The sequence below is a fragment of the Myotis nattereri genome (assembly GCF_964212035.1).
Source record: "Myotis nattereri genome assembly, chromosome: Y".
NCBI lineage: Eukaryota > Metazoa > Chordata > Mammalia > Chiroptera > Vespertilionidae > Myotis > Myotis nattereri.
The window spans coordinates 29,971,729-29,990,456 of record NC_138094.1 but is presented as its reverse complement, the minus strand read 5'-3'; positions in this window follow the sequence as shown (position 1 = coordinate 29,990,456).

Below are 18,728 nucleotides of genomic sequence, written 5' to 3'. Positions count from 1 at the left end.
TCTTCTCCAGGGAGGGCCCAGCTCACGCTATTGGGTGAGAGACAGATCCACGGTACCAGCCACCATGAGGCTTCAACCTCAGCATGAACAGAGAGCTCAGGCAATAGCTATGGGCAATTGGATTATAAGAAGAGGGTCCCTCTTGGCACAAGGGTAAGAGAGGCCAATACAGGACAAAGGAGAGTCCAGGAACAGGGCTTTCTCAGCCCAGGATGTCAGGCTCTTGGCACAAGGCAACTCCATGTATGGGACATATACCAAACACCCCTAGTCACGGCGTAAAAGAGAGGTGCCCTTCCTGGAACAGTAGGGTAGGGCGATTCTAGAAAAGGCTGTGTTCAGGAAAGAAGGAGAAAGGCCAAAGAACCATCAAACAAGTAGTTAGATTTTAAAAGAAGGAAAAAAGGAAAGGAGATGTGGGGCAAAGCTGGGACATGTGGAAAGACAAAAAGGAGGCACATGTGATCCTCCCAACAGACAGATTGTTCCAGCTCAGGGCTGCACATCTGCTGCAGACGGGCACTGGTCAGGTGTGCTATGGTGAGGCAGAGATGGAGGGCGGTGAGACATAAGGTTGGACTAGACGGTCTGGAATCCACACAGGTGAGTCTGCGTCCTGTGGAAATATATAAGCATATCCTCTCCCCCAGGTTAAAAGTACATCAGGTCCCTTCCAGGTTCCTGTAAGCAAGTCTCTCCATTTGACGAGGGCTTTAGGTTTAGTTAAATCAGGGTTCCAATGCCTGTACATCGGGGAATTTCCCTCAGAATCTACATTTAGTATATTAATTACAAATAGAGTATGTTGTAGAACATGATGAGGAGAGGAATATTTAAACTCATTTTCTTGTAATATTTTGTAACAGGAGTAAATCAAACACCGCTGGGGCTATATAATAGAACTCCCATTTGAGATAAGATATCTCTTCCCCATAATGTAAACGGGATAGTCGTAATTACATAGGGACAGAATGTTCCTGAATGTTGATCTTCATCAGCCCAAGTTAAAATCTGAGAACTCTTTTTTACATTAGATGCCTTGCCTAGGCCTACTAGGGAAGTGGAGGTGGTGTGCGTGGGCCATGAAGAGGGCCAATCCTTCCCTGCTATGCAGGACACATCTGCTCCTGTATCCAATAGACCTTCAATTGGTTTTCCCTGAATTTGTAAAATTTTTGTAGATCTAGTAGCATGGATTTCTTGTATCCAAAATGCTGCATCACTAGATCCAAAGCCTCTGGCCCCTCTAGCTTTCTGGGTAACAGCTGTCCCTATTTTATGTATTGGTAACAGGAGTAATTGGGCAATTCTCTGGTTGGGCTGAATCTGTATAGCTGTGGTGGGTGGGGAAAGTAAAATCTGTATTTCTCCTGTGTAGTCTGCATCAACAACTCCTGGGATGACTAAGATCCCCTGTAACGAGGTGGAGCTCCGTCCTAATAATAAACCTACAGTTCCCTCACGCAGCGGCCCAGACACTCCTGTAGGAATGGCTGCTACTGGTGAGTCTGGGGTTAGTATTGCATGGGTGGTTGAGTGCAGGTCCAATCCTGCACTGCCTGGGGTTGCCCTGAAGAGGTCACTGACTGATCGAAATTTGCAGAGGGGTTGAAGGTTGATGCCCCTTTTATTGCAGGGGCCTGGGGCTGGCCCCTTCTCAAGTTTCCCAATTGAGGTGATGGGATATAACCTCCTTGGGAGCTATTTGTAGAGTTTAAAGGCCGACCATTTTTTTTTTAAATATATTTTATTGATTTTTTTACAGAGAGGAAGGGAGAGAGATAGAGAGTTAGAAACATCGATGAGAGAGAAACATCGATCAGCTGCCTCCTGCACATCTCCCACTGGGGATGTGCTCGCAACCCAGGTACATGCCCTCGACCGGAATCGAACCTGGGACCTTTCAGTCCGCAGGCCGACGCTCTATCCACTGAGCCAAACCGGTTTCGGCTGGCCAACCATTTTTATGGTATTTTGATCTACATTCCTTTGCCCAATGGAATCCTTTCTGACATCGGGGACAAACGGTTTTTGGAGGGTTAATATTATTCCCAAATGTATTTCCAGGCTGTCGAGGAGCTTGCCATCTGGCCTGAGTATTATTATTTTTATTTGGGCATTCTCTGCTAAAGTGCCCAGATAAGCCACAAGAGTAGCAGTTCATATTTCTTTTATTACCTGTAGTATTGCTGGCTTGTCCTATACCCTGTACATATTGAGGGTATGTCTCCCCTTTGAGAGCTGCAGCTATAGCTACACCCTGTATAAATGCTGGACTTACATCAGCACACTGTTTTATAAAATCATTTATAGTTCCTGTTCTGCGAATCGGCCTTAATAAAGCCTGACAGGTATTATTAGCATTTTCAAAAGCCAGTTGTTTGATTAGGATATCGGCTGCCTCTTTGTTATTGATTACTCTCTTGACTGCCTGTATGAGGTGAGAAAGGAAATCCTGATATGGTTCCTCGACCTTCTGTTTAACCTCTGTAAGGGTGGTTGTTTTTCCTGCTGTATAAGGTAGGGATTTCCAGGCATTTCCTGCACAACTGGTTACTTTGGTAAGTGCCCCTGTGGGCATATTCATTCGCTCCTGAGCCATGTTAAAATCACCTTCTCCTAATATCATGTCTAGGGTTATTCTTTTTCTTTTTGCTAGTGGCTACAGCTTTCTTAGAAAGATCATCATGTTCAGTTTTCCATAATAAGTAATCGCCTCCTGAGAGACAGGCTTTACAAACCTGTGACCAATCATAAGGAGTCATCCATTTACTGGCTAGGGTTTCTACCAAGGTTTGTGTGTAAGGAGCTAGAGGTCCATATTCAGAGCAGGCCAATTTTAATTCTTTAAGTACTATGTAAGGTATAGGCTCCCAGGTGGGGTTTCCGTCCCCACCAGACTCATTCTCATATGCAACTGGGAAGCAGAGTGAGAATTCAAGATCCCCATTAGCTTCAGCTTCTCTTATCGCCCTTTGAAATTTAGACATGGAGCTCCTAGGAGCCACAGTCTTCCTTTCTAATTTGGGGAGCCTGTTTTGAATGGGAGGGCCTCTCTCCTCTCTACTGACTGGAAAGGACCAATGGTCATGTTTATGATATTTATTCTCCTCCCGATCAGTAGGCATAGCTAAATTGCTTTTAGATTGAGCTGAAGACAATGATGATGTGTCCTCTCTGGGTGGAGCCGAGGGACTATTTAAAATTTGAGAAAGTTCAACCGTTTTTGCCTCTGGTGCCAAGGTGTCACAGATTGAATTCCAGAGGGAAAAGACATTTGGCAGGACTTTCTCAGATCCATGGTAGCTGTAATAGTTCTTTAATTGCTTTCCTGCTTTAGTCCAAGTTTCTAAATTAACAGTTCCATCCTCAGGAAGCCATTGACATACGTCTTCTATAAAACTTTCTGTCTGACTGGGAGTAACCTTAACTCCTCTGCTAGCAAGCATATGCATTAAAAGATTAATAAAGAGTCTTTTTTCTTTAGACTCAGTATGACCCATCCTGTCAATCTAAGTTCTGTACTAACTACCCACTTACCCTACTTATCCTCTGGGGGGTGGGGGGTCTGCAGCACCCTAAGGTGCAGTCCTATCCGTCCCAAGTATAGGGGGAATTACCTAAGGGTTCCTGTTCGGGCGCCAGATGCCGAGGTCCATCCCCAGCAGGTCCAGGGGTTCCCAAAGGCATAGACGGAGTCGGCGAAGACGGAGTCGGCGAACACGGAAGGACACAGCGACGGTGTTCAGTTGATCAGCAGCCTAGCCATGATCTCCAGCCAGGATCTCCAGCCAGGATCTCCAGCCAACTTCTGGTCTGGATCTCCAGAGAGGTTCTGCTGTTTATTGTCTTGTTACATCCGTATTTATACCAGTTGATTTTAATCCTGTCAATTTCTATTACAAAGGTTAGGGTGTTTCTTATCTCCATTCCAGGGAGTAAAGATTATGTAGCTTAAGCATGATTGTTTGTAGTTAAAGTGATTAACTACCCGCCCGGCACTTAGTTAAGGAGTTTCATCCCCTCCCTAACTTCAGGGAAAAATCCCTACCTGGGGAAACAACCTGTCTTGGAGAGGTGACCTTGGTTAAAACACACAGCGCTAAGGGGAGCAAACATATTAAGAACAGTATGCTATGTACGCCAGGTCCCTTGAAACATATGCTGTGCAGATGTTTCTATCCTGTAGCGACTGTGTCAAGCAGCAAGGATGGACCGGCTTCCGGCAAATTCCCCCTTTCTTGTTTTTCAAATGATAGCACATGCAAATCACTGGCCACCTCTCAGATTGGGCCATTTAAAACTCGGAAGAAGACTGGCAAGCAATGACAGTGAGCATAACTATAAACATAGTGGATGGAGTGCACAAGGAGCCCCATTCCTGTAGAAGGTTGCCGGCCTCTTCAGTCAAGGGATTTCAGCTGTCTTCAAGTTGTTGTTTTGATTGTCTTTGTTGGTCTGGCTAGCGGGCGGCGTCACTGGCGACGGGCTTCCCGAAGCATCAGTGAGTTGAAGGGCTGCATCAAAGCGTCCATCAGGGCCGTGGTTGATGGTGGTGTCGGTGTCCGAGGAGGAGTAAGCTGTGCCCTCTGGGTCAGCTGATATGGAAGATGGAGGGCAATAGAGAGAAAAAGAAGAGAAAGCAAAAGAACTACAAGGCATGGAAGTGTTTAGAAAAAAGAGGGAGAAGACAGGGAAGAAGGCAGCATCCTGACACAGCCCTTTCCTTCAGCTGACCCTTTCCCCGTGGTCCAAGGTAGAAATGGGAAACAAGTCCTGTTGCAGTGAGAGGGCAGCTGCTGTCAGCCAGTCTCTGTCTTTACCTGGGTCCCGATCTGAGCTGGGTGTGGGAAGCAGGAAGCAGCCATGGCGACAGGAGACCTTCCTCAGAAGGGGCGAGTGTTCAAGCCCCTGAACCATTGGGGGGGTGAGGATCTGTGCCCCACCTCTGTTGAACCCCAAGTTCTCTCCTACTGGCCCTCCGAACTGTGCCTGTCTTAGGTTGCCTCACCCCTTGGTGTCTTACCCGTCTTTGACTACCAGCCATCTCTGGGCCAAGTAAGGTGATGTGAGGTTCAGTTCTGTCTCCTTGGTAGCCTATGTCCCTCTGGCCTCCATGCCCAGCAACTGCCTTGGGATCCCCTTGCCTGCTGGTGGGGCCCCGACATTGATCACATATCTTGGGGAACCCGGGTTACTTCTCCAGGGAGGGCCCAGCTCACGCTATTGGGTGAGAGACAGATCCACGGTACCAGCCACCATGAGGCTTCAACCTCAGCATGAACAGAGAGCTCAGGCAATAGCTATGGGCAATTGGATTATAAGAAGAGGGTCCCTCTTGGCACAAGGGTAAGAGAGGCCAATACAGGACAAAGGAGAGTCCAGGAACAGGGCTTTCTCAGCCCAGGATGTCAGGCTCTTGGCACAAGGCAACTCCATGTATGGGACATATACCAAACACCCCTAGTCACGGCGTAAAAGAGAGGTGCCCTTCCTGGAACAGTAGGGTAGGGCGATTCTAGAAAAGGCTGTGTTCAGGAAAGAAGGAGAAAGGCCAAAGAACCATCAAACAAGTAGTTAGATTTTAAAAGAAGGAAAAAAGGAAAGGAGATGTGGGGCAAAGCTGGGACATGTGGAAAGACAAAAAGGAGGCACATGTGATCCTCCCAACAGACAGATTGTTCCAGCTCAGGGCTGCACATCTGCTGCAGACGGGCACTGGTCAGGTGTGCTATGGTGAGGCAGAGATGGAGGGCGGTGAGACATAAGGTTGGACTAGACGGTCTGGAATCCACACAGGTGAGTCTGCGTCCTGTGGAAATATATAAGCATATCCTCTCCCCCAGGTTAAAAGTACATCAGGTCCCTTCCAGGTTCCTGTAAGCAAGTCTCTCCATTTGACGAGGGCTTTAGGTTTAGTTAAATCAGGGTTCCAATGCCTGTACATCGGGGAATTTCCCTCAGAATCTACATTTAGTATATTAATTACAAATAGAGTATGTTGTAGAACATGATGAGGAGAGGAATATTTAAACTCATTTTCTTGTAATATTTTGTAACAGGAGTAAATCAAACACCGCTGGGGCTATATAATAGAACTCCCATTTGAGATAAGATATCTCTTCCCCATAATGTAAACGGGATAGTCGTAATTACATAGGGACAGAATGTTCCTGAATGTTGATCTTCATCAGCCCAAGTTAAAATCTGAGAACTCTTTTTTACATTAGATGCCTTGCCTAGGCCTACTAGGGAAGTGGAGGTGGTGTGCGTGGGCCATGAAGAGGGCCAATCCTTCCCTGCTATGCAGGACACATCTGCTCCTGTATCCAATAGACCTTCAATTGGTTTTCCCTGAATTTGTAAAATTTTTGTAGATCTAGTAGCATGGATTTCTTGTATCCAAAATGCTGCATCACTAGATCCAAAGCCTCTGGCCCCTCTAGCTTTCTGGGTAACAGCTGTCCCTATTTTATGTATTGGTAACAGGAGTAATTGGGCAATTCTCTGGTTGGGCTGAATCTGTATAGCTGTGGTGGGTGGGGAAAGTAAAATCTGTATTTCTCCTGTGTAGTCTGCATCAACAACTCCTGGGATGACTAAGATCCCCTGTAACGAGGTGGAGCTCCGTCCTAATAATAAACCTACAGTTCCCTCACGCAGCGGCCCAGACACTCCTGTAGGAATGGCTGCTACTGGTGAGTCTGGGGTTAGTATTGCATGGGTGGTTGAGTGCAGGTCCAATCCTGCACTGCCTGGGGTTGCCCTGAAGAGGTCACTGACTGATCGAAATTTGCAGAGGGGTTGAAGGTTGATGCCCCTTTTATTGCAGGGGCCTGGGGCTGGCCCCTTCTCAAGTTTCCCAATTGAGGTGATGGGATATAACCTCCTTGGGAGCTATTTGTAGAGTTTAAAGGCCGACCATTTTTTTTTTAAATATATTTTATTGATTTTTTTACAGAGAGGAAGGGAGAGAGATAGAGAGTTAGAAACATCGATGAGAGAGAAACATCGATCAGCTGCCTCCTGCACATCTCCCACTGGGGATGTGCTCGCAACCCAGGTACATGCCCTCGACCGGAATCGAACCTGGGACCTTTCAGTCCGCAGGCCGACGCTCTATCCACTGAGCCAAACCGGTTTCGGCTGGCCAACCATTTTTATGGTATTTTGATCTACATTCCTTTGCCCAATGGAATCCTTTCTGACATCGGGGACAAACGGTTTTTGGAGGGTTAATATTATTCCCAAATGTATTTCCAGGCTGTCGAGGAGCTTGCCATCTGGCCTGAGTATTATTATTTTTATTTGGGCATTCTCTGCTAAAGTGCCCAGATAAGCCACAAGAGTAGCAGTTCATATTTCTTTTATTACCTGTAGTATTGCTGGCTTGTCCTATACCCTGTACATATTGAGGGTATGTCTCCCCTTTGAGAGCTGCAGCTATAGCTACACCCTGTATAAATGCTGGACTTACATCAGCACACTGTTTTATAAAATCATTTATAGTTCCTGTTCTGCGAATCGGCCTTAATAAAGCCTGACAGGTATTATTAGCATTTTCAAAAGCCAGTTGTTTGATTAGGATATCGGCTGCCTCTTTGTTATTGATTACTCTCTTGACTGCCTGTATGAGGTGAGAAAGGAAATCCTGATATGGTTCCTCGACCTTCTGTTTAACCTCTGTAAGGGTGGTTGTTTTTCCTGCTGTATAAGGTAGGGATTTCCAGGCATTTCCTGCACAACTGGTTACTTTGGTAAGTGCCCCTGTGGGCATATTCATTCGCTCCTGAGCCATGTTAAAATCACCTTCTCCTAATATCATGTCTAGGGTTATTCTTTTTCTTTTTGCTAGTGGCTACAGCTTTCTTAGAAAGATCTTCATGTTCAGTTTTCCATAATAAGTAATCGCCTCCTGAGAGACAGGCTTTACAAACCTGTGACCAATCATAAGGAGTCATCCATTTACTGGCTAGGGTTTCTACCAAGGTTTGTGTGTAAGGAGCTAGAGGTCCATATTCAGAGCAGGCCAATTTTAATTCTTTAAGTACTATGTAAGGTATAGGCTCCCAGGTGGGGTTTCCGTCCCCACCAGACTCATTCTCATATGCAACTGGGAAGCAGAGTGAGAATTCAAGATCCCCATTAGCTTCAGCTTCTCTTATCGCCCTTTGAAATTTAGACATGGAGCTCCTAGGAGCCACAGTCTTCCTTTCTAATTTGGGGAGCCTGTTTTGAATGGGAGGGCCTCTCTCCTCTCTACTGACTGGAAAGGACCAATGGTCATGTTTATGATATTTATTCTCCTCCCGATCAGTAGGCATAGCTAAATTGCTTTTAGATTGAGCTGAAGACAATGATGATGTGTCCTCTCTGGGTGGAGCCGAGGGACTATTTAAAATTTGAGAAAGTTCAACCGTTTTTGCCTCTGGTGCCAAGGTGTCACAGATTGAATTCCAGAGGGAAAAGACATTTGGCAGGACTTTCTCAGATCCATGGTAGCTGTAATAGTTCTTTAATTGCTTTCCTGCTTTAGTCCAAGTTTCTAAATTAACAGTTCCATCCTCAGGAAGCCATTGACATACGTCTTCTATAAAACTTTCTGTCTGACTGGGAGTAACCTTAACTCCTCTGCTAGCAAGCATATGCATTAAAAGATTAATAAAGAGTCTTTTTTCTTTAGACTCAGTATGACCCATCCTGTCAATCTAAGTTCTGTACTAACTACCCACTTACCCTACTTATCCTCTGGGGGGTGGGGGGTCTGCAGCACCCTAAGGTGCAGTCCTATCCGTCCCAAGTATAGGGGGAATTACCTAAGGGTTCCTGTTCGGGCGCCAGATGCCGAGGTCCATCCCCAGCAGGTCCAGGGGTTCCCAAAGGCATAGACGGAGTCGGCGAAGACGGAGTCGGCGAACACGGAAGGACACAGCGACGGTGTTCAGTTGATCAGCAGCCTAGCCATGATCTCCAGCCAGGATCTCCAGCCAGGATCTCCAGCCAACTTCTGGTCTGGATCTCCAGAGAGGTTCTGCTGTTTATTGTCTTGTTACATCCGTATTTATACCAGTTGATTTTAATCCTGTCAATTTCTATTACAAAGGTTAGGGTGTTTCTTATCTCCATTCCAGGGAGTAAAGATTATGTAGCTTAAGCATGATTGTTTGTAGTTAAAGTGATTAACTACCCGCCCGGCACTTAGTTAAGGAGTTTCATCCCCTCCCTAACTTCAGGGAAAAATCCCTACCTGGGGAAACAACCTGTCTTGGAGAGGTGACCTTGGTTAAAACACACAGCGCTAAGGGGAGCAAACATATTAAGAACAGTATGCTATGTACGCCAGGTCCCTTGAAACATATGCTGTGCAGATGTTTCTATCCTGTAGCGACTGTGTCAAGCAGCAAGGATGGACCGGCTTCCGGCAAATTCCCCCTTTCTTGTTTTTCAAATGATAGCACATGCAAATCACTGGCCACCTCTCAGATTGGGCCATTTAAAACTCGGAAGAAGACTGGCAAGCAATGACAGTGAGCATAACTATAAACATAGTGGATGGAGTGCACAAGGAGCCCCATTCCTGTAGAAGGTTGCCGGCCTCTTCAGTCAAGGGATTTCAGCTGTCTTCAAGTTGTTGTTTTGATTGTCTTTGTTGGTCTGGCTAGCGGGCGGCGTCACTGGCGACGGGCTTCCCGAAGCATCAGCGAGTTGAAGGGCTGCATCAAAGCGTCCATCAGGGCCGTGGTTGATGGTGGTGTCGGTGTCCGAGGAGGAGTAAGCTGTGCCCTCTGGGTCAGCTGATATGGAAGATGGAGGGCAATAGAGAGAAAAAGAAGAGAAAGCAAAAGAACTACAAGGCATGGAAGTGTTTAGAAAAAAGAGGGAGAAGACAGGGAAGAAGGCAGCATCCTGACACAGCCCTTTCCTTCAGCTGACCCTTTCCCCGTGGTCCAAGGTAGAAATGGGAAACAAGTCCTGTTGCAGTGAGAGGGCAGCTGCTGTCAGCCAGTCTCTGTCTTTACCTGGGTCCCGATCTGAGCTGGGTGTGGGAAGCAGGAAGCAGCCATGGCGACAGGAGACCTTCCTCAGAAGGGGCGAGTGTTCAAGCCCCTGAACCATTGGGGGGGTGAGGATCTGTGCCCCACCTCTGTTGAACCCCAAGTTCTCTCCTACTGGCCCTCCGAACTGTGCCTGTCTTAGGTTGCCTCACCCCTTGGTGTCTTACCCGTCTTTGACTACCAGCCATCTCTGGGCCAAGTAAGGTGATGTGAGGTTCAGTTCTGTCTCCTTGGTAGCCTATGTCCCTCTGGCCTCCATGCCCAGCAACTGCCTTGGGATCCCCTTGCCTGCTGGTGGGGCCCCGACATTGATCACATATCTTGGGGAACCCGGGTTACTTCTCCAGGGAGGGCCCAGCTCACGCTATTGGGTGAGAGACAGATCCACGGTACCAGCCACCATGAGGCTTCAACCTCAGCATGAACAGAGAGCTCAGGCAATAGCTATGGGCAATTGGATTATAAGAAGAGGGTCCCTCTTGGCACAAGGGTAAGAGAGGCCAATACAGGACAAAGGAGAGTCCAGGAACAGGGCTTTCTCAGCCCAGGATGTCAGGCTCTTGGCACAAGGCAACTCCATGTATGGGACATATACCAAACACCCCTAGTCACGGCGTAAAAGAGAGGTGCCCTTCCTGGAACAGTAGGGTAGGGCGATTCTAGAAAAGGCTGTGTTCAGGAAAGAAGGAGAAAGGCCAAAGAACCATCAAACAAGTAGTTAGATTTTAAAAGAAGGAAAAAAGGAAAGGAGATGTGGGGCAAAGCTGGGACATGTGGAAAGACAAAAAGGAGGCACATGTGATCCTCCCAACAGACAGATTGTTCCAGCTCAGGGCTGCACATCTGCTGCAGACGGGCACTGGTCAGGTGTGCTATGGTGAGGCAGAGATGGAGGGCGGTGAGACATAAGGTTGGACTAGACGGTCTGGAATCCACACAGGTGAGTCTGCGTCCTGTGGAAATATATAAGCATATCCTCTCCCCCAGGTTAAAAGTACATCAGGTCCCTTCCAGGTTCCTGTAAGCAAGTCTCTCCATTTGACGAGGGCTTTAGGTTTAGTTAAATCAGGGTTCCAATGCCTGTACATCGGGGAATTTCCCTCAGAATCTACATTTAGTATATTAATTACAAATAGAGTATGTTGTAGAACATGATGAGGAGAGGAATATTTAAACTCATTTTCTTGTAATATTTTGTAACAGGAGTAAATCAAACACCGCTGGGGCTATATAATAGAACTCCCATTTGAGATAAGATATCTCTTCCCCATAATGTAAACGGGATAGTCGTAATTACATAGGGACAGAATGTTCCTGAATGTTGATCTTCATCAGCCCAAGTTAAAATCTGAGAACTCTTTTTTACATTAGATGCCTTGCCTAGGCCTACTAGGGAAGTGGAGGTGGTGTGCGTGGGCCATGAAGAGGGCCAATCCTTCCCTGCTATGCAGGACACATCTGCTCCTGTATCCAATAGACCTTCAATTGGTTTTCCCTGAATTTGTAAAATTTTTGTAGATCTAGTAGCATGGATTTCTTGTATCCAAAATGCTGCATCACTAGATCCAAAGCCTCTGGCCCCTCTAGCTTTCTGGGTAACAGCTGTCCCTATTTTATGTATTGGTAACAGGAGTAATTGGGCAATTCTCTGGTTGGGCTGAATCTGTATAGCTGTGGTGGGTGGGGAAAGTAAAATCTGTATTTCTCCTGTGTAGTCTGCATCAACAACTCCTGGGATGACTAAGATCCCCTGTAACGAGGTGGAGCTCCGTCCTAATAATAAACCTACAGTTCCCTCACGCAGCGGCCCAGACACTCCTGTAGGAATGGCTGCTACTGGTGAGTCTGGGGTTAGTATTGCATGGGTGGTTGAGTGCAGGTCCAATCCTGCACTGCCTGGGGTTGCCCTGAAGAGGTCACTGACTGATCGAAATTTGCAGAGGGGTTGAAGGTTGATGCCCCTTTTATTGCAGGGGCCTGGGGCTGGCCCCTTCTCAAGTTTCCCAATTGAGGTGATGGGATATAACCTCCTTGGGAGCTATTTGTAGAGTTTAAAGGCCGACCATTTTTTTTTTAAATATATTTTATTGATTTTTTTACAGAGAGGAAGGGAGAGAGATAGAGAGTTAGAAACATCGATGAGAGAGAAACATCGATCAGCTGCCTCCTGCACATCTCCCACTGGGGATGTGCTCGCAACCCAGGTACATGCCCTCGACCGGAATCGAACCTGGGACCTTTCAGTCCGCAGGCCGACGCTCTATCCACTGAGCCAAACCGGTTTCGGCTGGCCAACCATTTTTATGGTATTTTGATCTACATTCCTTTGCCCAATGGAATCCTTTCTGACATCGGGGACAAACGGTTTTTGGAGGGTTAATATTATTCCCAAATGTATTTCCAGGCTGTCGAGGAGCTTGCCATCTGGCCTGAGTATTATTATTTTTATTTGGGCATTCTCTGCTAAAGTGCCCAGATAAGCCACAAGAGTAGCAGTTCATATTTCTTTTATTACCTGTAGTATTGCTGGCTTGTCCTATACCCTGTACATATTGAGGGTATGTCTCCCCTTTGAGAGCTGCAGCTATAGCTACACCCTGTATAAATGCTGGACTTACATCAGCACACTGTTTTATAAAATCATTTATAGTTCCTGTTCTGCGAATCGGCCTTAATAAAGCCTGACAGGTATTATTAGCATTTTCAAAAGCCAGTTGTTTGATTAGGATATCGGCTGCCTCTTTGTTATTGATTACTCTCTTGACTGCCTGTATGAGGTGAGAAAGGAAATCCTGATATGGTTCCTCGACCTTCTGTTTAACCTCTGTAAGGGTGGTTGTTTTTCCTGCTGTATAAGGTAGGGATTTCCAGGCATTTCCTGCACAACTGGTTACTTTGGTAAGTGCCCCTGTGGGCATATTCATTCGCTCCTGAGCCATGTTAAAATCACCTTCTCCTAATATCATGTCTAGGGTTATTCTTTTTCTTTTTGCTAGTGGCTACAGCTTTCTTAGAAAGATCTTCATGTTCAGTTTTCCATAATAAGTAATCGCCTCCTGAGAGACAGGCTTTACAAACCTGTGACCAATCATAAGGAGTCATCCATTTACTGGCTAGGGTTTCTACCAAGGTTTGTGTGTAAGGAGCTAGAGGTCCATATTCAGAGCAGGCCAATTTTAATTCTTTAAGTACTATGTAAGGTATAGGCTCCCAGGTGGGGTTTCCGTCCCCACCAGACTCATTCTCATATGCAACTGGGAAGCAGAGTGAGAATTCAAGATCCCCATTAGCTTCAGCTTCTCTTATCGCCCTTTGAAATTTAGACATGGAGCTCCTAGGAGCCACAGTCTTCCTTTCTAATTTGGGGAGCCTGTTTTGAATGGGAGGGCCTCTCTCCTCTCTACTGACTGGAAAGGACCAATGGTCATGTTTATGATATTTATTCTCCTCCCGATCAGTAGGCATAGCTAAATTGCTTTTAGATTGAGCTGAAGACAATGATGATGTGTCCTCTCTGGGTGGAGCCGAGGGACTATTTAAAATTTGAGAAAGTTCAACCGTTTTTGCCTCTGGTGCCAAGGTGTCACAGATTGAATTCCAGAGGGAAAAGACATTTGGCAGGACTTTCTCAGATCCATGGTAGCTGTAATAGTTCTTTAATTGCTTTCCTGCTTTAGTCCAAGTTTCTAAATTAACAGTTCCATCCTCAGGAAGCCATTGACATACGTCTTCTATAAAACTTTCTGTCTGACTGGGAGTAACCTTAACTCCTCTGCTAGCAAGCATATGCATTAAAAGATTAATAAAGAGTCTTTTTTCTTTAGACTCAGTATGACCCATCCTGTCAATCTAAGTTCTGTACTAACTACCCACTTACCCTACTTATCCTCTGGGGGGTGGGGGGTCTGCAGCACCCTAAGGTGCAGTCCTATCCGTCCCAAGTATAGGGGGAATTACCTAAGGGTTCCTGTTCGGGCGCCAGATGCCGAGGTCCATCCCCAGCAGGTCCAGGGGTTCCCAAAGGCATAGACGGAGTCGGCGAAGACGGAGTCGGCGAACACGGAAGGACACAGCGACGGTGTTCAGTTGATCAGCAGCCTAGCCATGATCTCCAGCCAGGATCTCCAGCCAGGATCTCCAGCCAACTTCTGGTCTGGATCTCCAGAGAGGTTCTGCTGTTTATTGTCTTGTTACATCCGTATTTATACCAGTTGATTTTAATCCTGTCAATTTCTATTACAAAGGTTAGGGTGTTTCTTATCTCCATTCCAGGGAGTAAAGATTATGTAGCTTAAGCATGATTGTTTGTAGTTAAAGTGATTAACTACCCGCCCGGCACTTAGTTAAGGAGTTTCATCCCCTCCCTAACTTCAGGGAAAAATCCCTACCTGGGGAAACAACCTGTCTTGGAGAGGTGACCTTGGTTAAAACACACAGCGCTAAGGGGAGCAAACATATTAAGAACAGTATGCTATGTACGCCAGGTCCCTTGAAACATATGCTGTGCAGATGTTTCTATCCTGTAGCGACTGTGTCAAGCAGCAAGGATGGACCGGCTTCCGGCAAATTCCCCCTTTCTTGTTTTTCAAATGATAGCACATGCAAATCACTGGCCACCTCTCAGATTGGGCCATTTAAAACTCGGAAGAAGACTGGCAAGCAATGACAGTGAGCATAACTATAAACATAGTGGATGGAGTGCACAAGGAGCCCCATTCCTGTAGAAGGTTGCCGGCCTCTTCAGTCAAGGGATTTCAGCTGTCTTCAAGTTGTTGTTTTGATTGTCTTTGTTGGTCTGGCTAGCGGGCGGCGTCACTGGCGACGGGCTTCCCGAAGCATCAGCGAGTTGAAGGGCTGCATCAAAGCGTCCATCAGGGCCGTGGTTGATGGTGGTGTCGGTGTCCGAGGAGGAGTAAGCTGTGCCCTCTGGGTCAGCTGATATGGAAGATGGAGGGCAATAGAGAGAAAAAGAAGAGAAAGCAAAAGAACTACAAGGCATGGAAGTGTTTAGAAAAAAGAGGGAGAAGACAGGGAAGAAGGCAGCATCCTGACACAGCCCTTTCCTTCAGCTGACCCTTTCCCCGTGGTCCAAGGTAGAAATGGGAAACAAGTCCTGTTGCAGTGAGAGGGCAGCTGCTGTCAGCCAGTCTCTGTCTTTACCTGGGTCCCGATCTGAGCTGGGTGTGGGAAGCAGGAAGCAGCCATGGCGACAGGAGACCTTCCTCAGAAGGGGCGAGTGTTCAAGCCCCTGAACCATTGGGGGGGTGAGGATCTGTGCCCCACCTCTGTTGAACCCCAAGTTCTCTCCTACTGGCCCTCCGAACTGTGCCTGTCTTAGGTTGCCTCACCCCTTGGTGTCTTACCCGTCTTTGACTACCAGCCATCTCTGGGCCAAGTAAGGTGATGTGAGGTTCAGTTCTGTCTCCTTGGTAGCCTATGTCCCTCTGGCCTCCATGCCCAGCAACTGCCTTGGGATCCCCTTGCCTGCTGGTGGGGCCCCGACATTGATCACATATCTTGGGGAACCCGGGTTACTTCTCCAGGGAGGGCCCAGCTCACGCTATTGGGTGAGAGACAGATCCACGGTACCAGCCACCATGAGGCTTCAACCTCAGCATGAACAGAGAGCTCAGGCAATAGCTATGGGCAATTGGATTATAAGAAGAGGGTCCCTCTTGGCACAAGGGTAAGAGAGGCCAATACAGGACAAAGGAGAGTCCAGGAACAGGGCTTTCTCAGCCCAGGATGTCAGGCTCTTGGCACAAGGCAACTCCATGTATGGGACATATACCAAACACCCCTAGTCACGGCGTAAAAGAGAGGTGCCCTTCCTGGAACAGTAGGGTAGGGCGATTCTAGAAAAGGCTGTGTTCAGGAAAGAAGGAGAAAGGCCAAAGAACCATCAAACAAGTAGTTAGATTTTAAAAGAAGGAAAAAAGGAAAGGAGATGTGGGGCAAAGCTGGGACATGTGGAAAGACAAAAAGGAGGCACATGTGATCCTCCCAACAGACAGATTGTTCCAGCTCAGGGCTGCACATCTGCTGCAGACGGGCACTGGTCAGGTGTGCTATGGTGAGGCAGAGATGGAGGGCGGTGAGACATAAGGTTGGACTAGACGGTCTGGAATCCACACAGGTGAGTCTGCGTCCTGTGGAAATATATAAGCATATCCTCTCCCCCAGGTTAAAAGTACATCAGGTCCCTTCCAGGTTCCTGTAAGCAAGTCTCTCCATTTGACGAGGGCTTTAGGTTTAGTTAAATCAGGGTTCCAATGCCTGTACATCGGGGAATTTCCCTCAGAATCTACATTTAGTATATTAATTACAAATAGAGTATGTTGTAGAACATGATGAGGAGAGGAATATTTAAACTCATTTTCTTGTAATATTTTGTAACAGGAGTAAATCAAACACCGCTGGGGCTATATAATAGAACTCCCATTTGAGATAAGATATCTCTTCCCCATAATGTAAACGGGATAGTCGTAATTACATAGGGACAGAATGTTCCTGAATGTTGATCTTCATCAGCCCAAGTTAAAATCTGAGAACTCTTTTTTACATTAGATGCCTTGCCTAGGCCTACTAGGGAAGTGGAGGTGGTGTGCGTGGGCCATGAAGAGGGCCAATCCTTCCCTGCTATGCAGGACACATCTGCTCCTGTATCCAATAGACCTTCAATTGGTTTTCCCTGAATTTGTAAAATTTTTGTAGATCTAGTAGCATGGATTTCTTGTATCCAAAATGCTGCATCACTAGATCCAAAGCCTCTGGCCCCTCTAGCTTTCTGGGTAACAGCTGTCCCTATTTTATGTATTGGTAACAGGAGTAATTGGGCAATTCTCTGGTTGGGCTGAATCTGTATAGCTGTGGTGGGTGGGGAAAGTAAAATCTGTATTTCTCCTGTGTAGTCTGCATCAACAACTCCTGGGATGACTAAGATCCCCTGTAACGAGGTGGAGCTCCGTCCTAATAATAAACCTACAGTTCCCTCACGCAGCGGCCCAGACACTCCTGTAGGAATGGCTGCTACTGGTGAGTCTGGGGTTAGTATTGCATGGGTGGTTGAGTGCAGGTCCAATCCTGCACTGCCTGGGGTTGCCCTGAAGAGGTCACTGACTGATCGAAATTTGCAGAGGGGTTGAAGGTTGATGCCCCTTTTATTGCAGGGGCCTGGGGCTGGCCCCTTCTCAAGTTTCCCAATTGAGGTGATGGGATATAACCTCCTTGGGAGCTATTTGTAGAGTTTAAAGGCCGACCATTTTTTTTTTAAATATATTTTATTGATTTTTTTACAGAGAGGAAGGGAGAGAGATAGAGAGTTAGAAACATCGATGAGAGAGAAACATCGATCAGCTGCCTCCTGCACATCTCCCACTGGGGATGTGCTCGCAACCCAGGTACATGCCCTCGACCGGAATCGAACCTGGGACCTTTCAGTCCGCAGGCCGACGCTCTATCCACTGAGCCAAACCGGTTTCGGCTGGCCAACCATTTTTATGGTATTTTGATCTACATTCCTTTGCCCAATGGAATCCTTTCTGACATCGGGGACAAACGGTTTTTGGAGGGTTAATATTATTCCCAAATGTATTTCCAGGCTGTCGAGGAGCTTGCCATCTGGCCTGAGTATTATTATTTTTATTTGGGCATTCTCTGCTAAAGTGCCCAGATAAGCCACAAGAGTAGCAGTTCATATTTCTTTTATTACCTGTAGTATTGCTGGCTTGTCCTATACCCTGTACATATTGAGGGTATGTCTCCCCTTTGAGAGCTGCAGCTATAGCTACACCCTGTATAAATGCTGGACTTACATCAGCACACTGTTTTATAAAATCATTTATAGTTCCTGTTCTGCGAATCGGCCTTAATAAAGCCTGACAGGTATTATTAGCATTTTCAAAAGCCAGTTGTTTGATTAGGATATCGGCTGCCTCTTTGTTATTGATTACTCTCTTGACTGCCTGTATGAGGTGAGAAAGGAAATCCTGATATGGTTCCTCGACCTTCTGTTTAACCTCTGTAAGGGTGGTTGTTTTTCCTGCTGTATAAGGTAGGGATTTCCAGGCATTTCCTGCACAACTGGTTACTTTGGTAAGTGCCCCTGTGGGCATATTCATTCGCTCCTGAGCCATGTTAAAATCACCTTCTCCTAATATCATGTCTAGGGTTATTCTTTTTCTTTTTGCTAGTGGCTACAGCTTTCTTAGAAAGATCTTCATGTTCAGTTTTCCATAATAAGTAATCGCCTCCTGAGAGACAGGCTTTACAAACCTGTGACCAATCATAAGGAGTCATCCATTTACTGGCTAGGGTTTCTACCAAGGTTTGTGTGTAAGGAGCTAGAGGTCCATATTCAGAGCAGGCCAATTTTAATTCTTTAAGTACTATGTAAGGTATAGGCTCCCAGGTGGGGTTTCCGTCCCCACCAGACTCATTCTCATATGCAACTGGGAAGCAGAGTGAGAATTCAAGATCCCCATTAGCTTCAGCTTCTCTTATCGCCCTTTGAAATTTAGACATGGAGCTCCTAGGAGCCACAGTCTTCCTTTCTAATTTGGGGAGCCTGTTTTGAATGGGAGGGCCTCTCTCCTCTCTACTGACTGGAAAGGACCAATGGTCATGTTTATGATATTTATTCTCCTCCCGATCAGTAGGCATAGCTAAATTGCT